The sequence below is a fragment of the Carassius gibelio genome, chromosome A20, assembly GCF_023724105.1.
Source record: "Carassius gibelio isolate Cgi1373 ecotype wild population from Czech Republic chromosome A20, carGib1.2-hapl.c, whole genome shotgun sequence".
Classification (NCBI taxonomy): Eukaryota; Metazoa; Chordata; class Actinopteri; order Cypriniformes; family Cyprinidae; genus Carassius; species Carassius gibelio.
This window is the reverse complement of record NC_068390.1, coordinates 21,946,994-21,957,692: the sequence shown is the minus strand read 5'-3', so window position 1 is coordinate 21,957,692 and position 10,699 is coordinate 21,946,994. Positions and strand designations below refer to the sequence as shown.

The following is a 10,699-nucleotide window of genomic DNA, read 5'->3' as shown; positions in this document are numbered from 1 at the left end:
GTGCTAGATTATTACATTTTTGAAGGAGCGGCCTTGGAGCTTCTGTTTATGATTACTACCAAAAAACCACTTTGCTACTATTTGTTGAAATAGTCTATAATGCAGAACATTGACTGTAAAACATGTATTTTAAGTATGGAAGTGTCATATGTTGAATTTTGATCTTTGGATAGGGTCATTGGGCTTGTTTGGGCTATTTTTGATTGGCTTTTGGGATGGTTTTGTTACACAGAGCTGACAACCCTGCAATATAGCCTACAGTATATATAAACTTCCTGTGACATATATTAATGGTATTGGCAGGCTGCATGTGTGGTTAGCAAAGTTACAGCTTTTTAAACATTAAGGACAGAAATGGCCACATGCTAATTCGACTTAAGAAGTACATATGATTAGTAACATGTCAAAATCAAAGCAAAACCAACTGTACAAGTTGAATATGAAGAGAGAGTCGTGATGTCACGTGGAGATGACTAGCAGGTTCTGGTATTTAGCAGAAAGGAAACCCTTCTGTTGTCACCTCCAGAACACCTGTGACTTAAGTGCGCTGGAGACTGTGTGTCCCAAGCAGTGGTCCTCCTGGATGGACAGCAATAACAACACCAGACTTCCCGAGTGAAGACACATTAAAGACAGCTGTAAGATGAGCTTTAACTGTGTTTGAAACTTCACCTGTAACTAATAAAGTTATATAAGATGTATGACAAAATAAAATACCATCTTTTTTATCCTCTTTATTAAACTCATATGGTGTTAGGAACAGCAATCAACTTCTGTGAAGAGTAAATGTTTTTCTCCAGACAGCAATAAACGTGTGTAATAAACCAATCTGGCCATAAAACAGTGGATTATTTCATATTTTTGTGCTCTCACTGTCTTAGTTAAAGGGATAGTTCACCCAAAAATGAAAATGTTATGTTTATCTGCTTACCCCCAGGACATCAAGGATGTAGGGGACTTTGTTTCTTCAGTAGAACACAAACCAAGATTTTTAACTCAAACCATTGCAGTCTATCAGTCTTATGAAACATACAATTAAAAAATAGACTGCAACAGTTTGAGCTAAAAATCTTGGTTTGTGTTTTACTGAAGAAACAAAGTCACCTACATCTTGGATGCCCTGGGGGTAAGCAGATAAACAAAAATGTTAAATATTTATGTGAACTATCCCTTTAATTATCATCATAAAGTCATAAATAGTTATAAGTAATACAGACAATATGCAATTAAAAAACATATATTAAAGAATGACTCTGTTCCACATCGCATGCCATTTATGTAAGCACATTCTGTACTCATGAATTAACTGAAAATTATATTTAAACATATGGAAGTTTAACATATATTTTTTATAACATATATTTAATATAATGATACTGTATTTTAAATGCAAAGATCAAAATTAATCACAGATTCTCCAGCCTCGGGAACTGACAAACATAAAAGTCCAAACCTGTTATAATATTATAATATAAGAAAATAACATGTAAGATTTCCTGTATGACTGAGATGTTTTGAAGCTCACTTTCTGTGTTTTTCTTCATAAATGACCTGGGAAACATAACATGGTCTGCTGTGAACACACTGCAAAGGTTAAATGAGAATCCTTATCCAACCTGCTTCTTTTTGCTGACAGCAGGCAGAGAAGAGAAGTAGAATCAAGCTTGAACCCCGTCCATAGCAACCGATGGCTTCCCAGCTAAATTTTGCAATAATACTTGTCGTATCCCTAAAGACATAAAAGAGGAATTATGCAAGAAATTCAGCTGTGACTGCAAAGGTCACACAGACACAGTGATTTGCTAGCTCTTACCTAGTTCTTTCATTGTGGCTATGGCAATTTGGGCTGCTGACCCGGGAATGTACACTCCTTTAAGATAAAGAATAGACTGAGTTATGAGCTTAAAAGAAACTACAAAAAGAACAGTTAGTTCAGTGTACAATATATTCTGATATGCAAATTAATTTGCAAACCATGTAACCATTTCTGAGCTGCTTGTATGATTTCTTGTAACTTTCTAGAAAAAAGTAAGAACTCACACTGGCAAATTAAGATCTTTAGATATTCCAAGTTGTTTTATAAATAATTTTATCTGTTCATCACACTCCTGAATAGTATTTTCAAACCAGTAAATAAAAGTCAACACTAATCTGTGGAGAGAAAAAAAAATTGTAGGCATAGATCACATTATGTAACAAGTAAATTAATACAATAGAGTACAAGTGAGACTCAAAATTTAAAATTTCACAGTTGCAACTAATGCTACCTTGGAAATTTGCTAAGAACTTCTTTACGTTTTCTCACTTCGTTTAATTCATTTCTCATTCATTATAATTATTTCTCTACTTGTGTTGGGTCATTTCATTTTACATAATATTATATAATATTATAAAAATCCCCAGCAGTGTCTGTTGAAAATTGTCCGAAAAAGATATTTTGTTATTTTAATGCATGTTATTTTATATTCACCTGAGTCTTGACATTATGCAAGTCTTGCCCTGATCCTTGAAGGGGATGAATGTCAAAACAAGAGAACACAAATCCATGCTAGCTATATCAAAAACATTCAATGTTAGTAAAGCTGCATGTGTCCATTGCTGTGTAAGCATATGTGGTGCGTGTGCAACTGGAATACTGTTATTCTAAACGGAGCGAGCTTTCTCATCCAAAGATTTTGTTGACACATGAGAGGTTATGTTTAACTTACATTTTTGACAGCTGAATAACTTTCTCAAACTGGATCCCTCAGTAACTGCCACAAGAAATTTCACTCCAGCCTAAAATTGCATTCATGAAACAGAAGAGGTCATCATTGCAACCTCTGGGTGAGTCAACTTTTATTGTTTATCGGATTTTTTTTAGGCTTGACAAAAGCTAGCCCTCAGAAGTACATCATCTATGTCTTAGTGAAAACCATGCAAATTCAATGCAATTTCTGCATTGACATTTGGGGTATAAGCCATAAAAATGTAACCGTACATGGTAGACTTAAAACCAGCTACGGCTGTACTAAGCGATAGTATATACTCATATGAACGCAAAAGGATCATGGGTCACTAACCTTGTTTTGATATAAATGTATTTTATTAGCAATGTCTTGGCTAAGTACTTCATTACCCACAATCCTGAACAATCCCACAATCCCACAGTGATGCATCTGATTGGTGGAGCTCGTGTAACCGTCTGGTTAAATCCCGCAAAGGTCCGTGAAGACTGAAGATCATTAATAAAAAAATAAAATAAAATAAAAACCTGCGTTGTGTTTTTGCACGGTAGACTTATCAGTCTTATCATGATCTCCTTGGCTGCCATTTGAGTTTTGCAGGGAGGTTGGTAATTTAGCTAGGCTGCTGTAGCCTTCATATGGTATGAGTCATATCAAGCATTTTATAATACCACTGTCAAAACAATTTTTAGCCTAGGCATACCTTTTTGTGCATTTACTGAACATTTGTGTAATAGCCAACGACGTGTTGATGACTGAGTGGTGATTGCAGTCAGGTACAAAGTACTGCACCATGTTGCTGACGTTAATTTCACACACGCACACAATATATAAAATACACGATGATAAATATAAAAATCAATACACAATACCTATATAAAACACTATTTATTTACATGATTGTAAATTCACTACATTCACTATATAAAATATAATCCACTGGAGAAAAAGTTTGCACGGTTATATGGTTCGCGGTTGTGTGGCTTCAGTCGAATTCAATGAGGCGCGGTGGTTTATGGGATGAGTAGTTCCTGCGCTCGAAATGAAAATACGTACACAGTCTTGTACCCAGTGGCGGCTCTACACATATTTCACTAGGGGGGCCAAGTAGGAGCCAGTGTTTAACCAGAGGGGCACATTAAAAATGGCAACATATTTTATTTAAATGTAATGCAAATAAATACAAAAAGTAATTCTTGAAAAAATCTACACAGTAATTTTACACAATCTAAACATGTTAATAAAAACAAATTACTATTAGTACTCTTATAAAATTCAATCAGAAAATCATACATTTCACAATTTAATATTTATGAATCTCAAGAATTCAGAAGTGTATATATTTATAATGTTTACACTACACTACACAGAAATAATATACAATTAAATTATGCTTATTTTAAATGTATTGTGCAGGCTAAAAATATAATAACCTTTTAATAATCTTTCAGTGCGCAAAACCATGATAATATGAAACGCTTCAAAACTGAGCTAACAAAGTGATTTTAAGCATTCATAGTCAAATCCATGTTGAAGTGTTCAATGGATTTTTGTTGCAGTGTGTCGCATGGCCATGTACTTACACTCTGAATTTAACTGACACAATGATCGGAAATGTTTGCTTTTCTGCAGATCAAGAAAAAAATTACTATGAAATTAGAGCTCTCTTTCAGAGAGAGATAATACCAATTCCTTACATAATACCTAATTGGAATAGCATTGTGGAGAATATACCTTGGGAGAAAGTATGGACCTTGCCTCATAGATATCTGCTTATCAACAAAGTAAAAGAAATAACATTTAAGTTAATTCACAAATGTTACCCAACTAAAGTTAGACATTGACGTGAGTTGCTGTTTTTGTCATTCTTCTGAAGAATTCTTCATTCATTCATTTTGGCAATGCTCCTACACTGAAAACTTTTGGTCAGACTCTTTGGCATTTATTCAGTGTTATTCTGTAAGTGACTTCTCTTTTTGTTTTCATTTGGATTGTTTGACCATTCAAAAGAGAATACTGGAAAATATTACATAATTAATTTATGTTTCCTGTTAGCTAAATTTCACATTAATAAACAAAAGTTTACTGGCTAAAAAACTATTTTTTCTTTATTCAAATTGGACTTGGAAAAGTATGTGGAAACTATACCACATCCCGACTTAAGAGCTCATTCGCGAATCATTTGAGTCAGATTGCGACTTCAGAGGGGGTTCGCGAATCATTTGAGTCAGATCGCTACTTCAGAGCGGGTTTACGATCATTTGAATCATTTGAGTCAGATCGCTACTTCAGAGCGGATTCGCGAATCATTTGAGTCATATCGCGACTTCAGAGCGGGTTTGCGAATCATTTGAGTCAAATCGAGACTTCAGAGCGGGTTCGCAAATCATTTGAGTCATCTGAATCATTTGCGTCATTTGAGTCAGATCGCGACTTCAGAGCGGGTTCGCGAATCATTTGAGTCAGATCGCGACTTCAGAACTGGTTCTCGAATCATTTGCGTCATTTGAGTCAGATCGCGACTTCAGAGCGGGTTCGCGAATCATTTGAGTCGACTCGCGACTTAAGAGCGCGTTCGCGAATCATTTGAGTCGGATCGCGACTTAAGAGCGGATTCGCGAATCATTTGAATCGGATTGCGACTTAAGAGCGGGTTCGTGAATCATTTGAGTCGGATCGCGACTTAAGAGCGGGTTCGCGAATCATTTGAGTCGGATCGCGAATTAAGAGCGGGTTCGCGAATCATTTGAGTCGGATCGTGACGTAAGAGCGGGTTCGTGAATCATTTGAGTCGGATCGCGACTTAAGAGCGGGTTCGCGAATCATTTGAGTCGGATTGCGACTTAAGAGCGGGTTCGCGAATCATCGCGACTTAAGAGCGGGTTCGCGAATCATTTGAGTCATTTGAGTCAGATCGCGACTTCAGAGCGGGTTCGCGAATCATTTGAGTCATTTGTACCTTTGACTTTTTTTGGATTTTCTCTAAAAATTTTCACTCGAAATTATATGTTAAATGCTTATGAGTTCAGCCGTAGCTGGTTATCCTCACACATGCTCTAAAACTCTTTAGATAGCCTACAGATTTTCCCGAAAGTCAATGGGAGAAATGAATGGGAAATTTACTTACGGCACCAGAGCTCTCTCGGGCTGTGGGCGGGACTGTGATGCTCTATAATCCAAATTCTACCCCTTCCCTTGTCAAAAAATCCTAAAGGATTCCAATAAGAAAACTGTACAGGATTCTAATTGGATTTTCTATCATATTTTGGAACCAGTCCTACAGGATTCTGATAGGAATAGTCTTGTAGGACAAGACATAAATATCCTGTAGGATCAGTCCTATAGGATTTTAATGGGATCCAGTTGGGTGACTGTTTATATGGGATTTTTTTTTTATTCTAAAGGTACACTTTTCCATTGTATTTGTTTTATGAACAAATAGTACTTGCAGTTTGCCTAAACTCACCCTGATGTAGACATTGTTCATTGTACGTTGCACAACCTTCAGTAACATTGTAAAAAACATAAGAGGTGATTTGTGCAGCAATACAGCATTAGTGCAAAAATTTCTAAGGGACTGATAATGGATTGATCACACACACACACACAATATGTAGCACTTGTGCTTCCAATGTAAATATACACTAAACCAGTTCTAGACCCAAAAAGAGAGGAACATATCTAGAGTGAGGAGGAACATATAAAGTGTATACAGGAGACCAGAAGTTGAATATAAAAATAACACTTTACTGTAACAATAATAATAATAATAGCAAATACAATCACATCACAACACAGAACAATAAAACATCAAACAATATGTAGAATATGATATTGTAACTCAGTATAATACACCTCAAAGGGAACTTAAACTGTTCATTTCATGTAATAAAGTACTATTTGTGTGTAATGTAAAAACAGAGAAAAAAAAAAAACGAATATATTGTATCAAATATATTCCAAAGCAATCACTAATGCTCTGTCAAATGAACATATGCACGATTACTTCCTGGTTTTAGATAAGCCAGCTCAGTCATTTCGAGTCGTACTGTGCTTTAAGGGGAGAGCACTTTTCTCAGCTTCTCTACAAAATCTATTCACAATTTGAAGAAAATCTTTGTTAATCTAAGAGGACCAAACATCCACATTTACCATTTCAGAAATGACAAACGCGAGTGTTAAATATTACGCCGGTAAATCTGCTAAATTTTTCTGGACTCATTGCTTCGATTGACAGTAATAACGGAAGACGCCATCTATTCTCTTGTCATGCGTGTCTTCATGTACACACAAATATCACGGGAGAACTGTATCATGTCAAACTTTTTAACTGGAACATAGAACCTAACCTGCACAACAGAACATATTAATCCATCAATACAAATAAAGCGTACACAAAACCGTAAAGCACAATTCAAAACGCTCAAAATGTTGGCAGAACAGGCATTTTGTACTCGCTACTTCAGTGTTTTATACAATTACATTTTATTATAAATGGCATACATTATTATTTCATTAATATCAGTTGTTAAATTAGCTTTTGCTATCTAAAGTTAATGGCAAACAGCAGATACAGTAACGTTAACTAGATCAACAACTCAGCAACAGATATAATTACTTCAACCAAAATTGTTCGTTTGGGATGCAGCTCAGATAAGTATAATTATTTCTTCCTTTTTAGAGTCTTTCAATACATTTTTAACAAGTTTAACAACGTTAATCACTCGATGTCTCAGCTTCCTCACCTGACCGTTACCGTTCAAATTATGCACGCTACAGTGTCACGCGCGCTACTACGTTGGGATTTCTTAAAGGGGAACCCTTGTCAAAAAATCCTAAAGGATTCCAATAAGAAAACTGTACAGGATTCTAATTGGATTTTCTATCATATTTTGGAACCGTTCCTATAGGATTCTGATAGGAATAGTCTTGTAGGACAAGACATAAATATCCTGTAGGATCAGTCCTATAGGATTTTAATGGGATCCAGTTGGGTGACTGTTTATATGGGATTTTTTTTTTTATTCTAAAAAGGTACACTTTTCCATTGTATTTGTTTTATGGACAAATAGTACTTGCAGTTTGCCTAAACTCACCCTGATGTAGACATTGTTTATTGTATGTTGCATGACCTTAAGTAACATTGTAAAAAACATGAGCGGTGATTTGTGCAGCATACAGCATTAGTACGAAAAATTTCTAAGGCCCTGATAATGGATTGATCACACACACACACAATATGTAGCACTTGTGCTTCCAATGTAAATATACACTAAACCAGTTCTAGACCCAAAGGGAGGAACATATCTAGAGTGAGGAGGAACATATAAAGTGTATACAAGAGACCAGAAGTTGAATATGAAAATAACACTTTACTGTAACAATAATAATAATAGCAAATACAATCACATCACAACACAGAACAATAAAACATTAAAAAATATGTAGAATTTGATATTGTAAATCATTATAATACACCTCAAAGGGAATTTAAACTGTTCATTTAATGTAATAAAGTACTATTAGTGTGTAATGTAAAAACAGAAAAAAAAAAAAACGAAAATAAAAATATTGTATCAAATATATTCCCAAGCAATCACTAATGCTCTGTCAATTGAACATATGCACGATTACTTCCTGGTTTTAGATAAGCCAGCTCAGTCATTTCCAGTCAGTTGTACTGTGCTTTAAGGGGAGAGGCCTTTTCTCAGCTTCTCTAATAAAATCTATTCACAATTTGAAGAAAATCTTTATTTATCTAAGAGGATGAAACGTCCACATTTACCATTAAATGTTTTTAGTGTTAAATATTACGCAGGTAATTCTGCTAAATTGTTCTGGACTCATTGCTTCGATTGACAGTAATAACGGAAGACAAGCCAAATTCAAATTCATTATGTGATTTGAACTAAATTCAGATTAACAAAACTACAACAGTAACAAGTCTTTGTTAACTGAATATATTTAGCAGCTTTTACAGTTAAGATAAAATAAAAAAAAATTATTTACTAAATTAAATCTGAAAATATAAAAAAAAATATTTAATGCATTATTTAATTGTTATACCATTAATATTTAACTTATTTAATTTGTAGTTAACTAGTTAATTATTTAAATAATTCTCCCTTATACACTGTTAGCGTTGGGACATTTCTTTTATTTTTATTAAATGATATGAGACTTTTTGATTCCTGCACTTGCTATAATTTATACTTCAGTACGAGAAAAATACACAAATTTGGAGTCAAAATCTTTAAAGTGAATTTTACTGCACAGCTACAGAGTTGAGCGGGTAAATATTATAAGGGTTTAAAAAATGTTCATGACTAAGTAAGAAGGTAATCAGAGCATTGTGATGTAATTTGGGAGATAGCATCACTAATGTTAGCCTACACCTAAACCAGTGGTTCTCAAAGTGTGCTACAAGACCCTCTAGCTGAATCACTAATTTAATTATAAATTAATGTTAAAGCACAATACTTTTGAACTTAAATGCAAAAATAACTAAACTCAAATGAAGATTAAGTCCAACACAGTTTTTATTTAACTTTTAGGTACAACACATTTTTATTTAATCATTATTTCAGTTTTTTGTTTTTTTTTATTTACCTGTTTGTAAGCACAGTGTAGTGTTAATGTTAATGTTCAAAATGTATATTAACAATGTTAAAGTGGCTGACAACAGTAAATATAATAATAGTTAGGCCTACTACGCTACTGAATTTTAATGCATATAATTGGTTTAAAATTTTGAGAACCACTGGCCTATAAACAGTTACTATAGTGTTTAGTTTTCAGCATTTCAATGTAGTTACGTGTCTAGGTAATCGCCTGGGAATACTAGGCTTGGCATATACAATTATGTGTTGTTAAATAACATAAAACTGTATGTGAATGCCATCATCTATCATTATTGTTATGCTATCATTAATTATGAAGATGGAAGTTTTTTTTCTGACAAGAATTAGGCAGGAGATGTTTCTGTACCTGTATAAACCACAACATTAAATCAGTTTTACCGGAAGTTTACGAGTATTGGCTTATCTTTATGCGGAATTACCATGCATATAGTCAACTGGTTACCAGGCAATGTAACAGGTCCTTCAGCTGACAAAGGCTCGCCATCTATTCTCTTGTCATGCGTGTCTTCATGTTCACACTCATATCACGGGAGAACGGTCTCATGTCAAACTTTTTAACTGGAACATAAAACCTGACCTGCACAACAGAACATATTAATCCATTAATACAAATAAAGCGCTACACAAAACTGTAAAGCACAATTCAAAACGCTCAAAATGGTGGCAGAACAGGCATTCTGTACTCGCTACTTCAGTGTTTTATACAATTACATTTTATTATAAATGGCATACATTAATATTTCATTAATATCAGTTGTTAAATTAGCTTTTGCTATGTAACGTTAATGGCAGACTCCTGTACTAATCAGCAGATACAGTAACTAACGTTAGATCAACAACTCACCAACAGATATAATTACTTCACCCAAAATGGTTCGTTTGGGATGCAGCTCATATAAGTATCATTATTTCTTCCTTTTACGCGTCTTTCAATAAACTTTTAACAAGCTAAACAACGTTAATCACTCGATTTCTCAGCTTCCTCGCCTGACCGTTACCGTTCAAATTATGCACGCTGGAGTGTCACGCGCACTACATTCGGATTTCTTAAAGGGGAAGCGTCACGACACAACCATTGTAGATGTTTCTGTTTCTATGAATTCTTAGTCAAATGTAATACAATTTAACTTATTCGGATATTATATCATTTAAAATATTTGCCTTACTGTATTATGAATTAAAAAAAATATATATTTGTGTATATGTAGGCTGCATTTTTATGGGTTACAAGTGTACACACACACACACACACACACACACAGTGCTAATCTAAACAAGTAAAGTTACTCTTAAAAAAGTAATTAACAGAATCAAATAAGATCCTACAGGACA

General features: G+C 34.4%; 1 protein-coding gene across 1 annotated transcript in view; it reads left to right on the top strand.

Annotated features, from left to right (window-relative positions):
* The window catches only part of LOC127938549 (kinetochore-associated protein NSL1 homolog), a 34,696-nt gene that overhangs the window by 1,267 nt on the left and 22,730 nt on the right, over window positions 1-10,699 (top strand). The gene's annotated exons all lie outside the window — the stretch shown is intronic.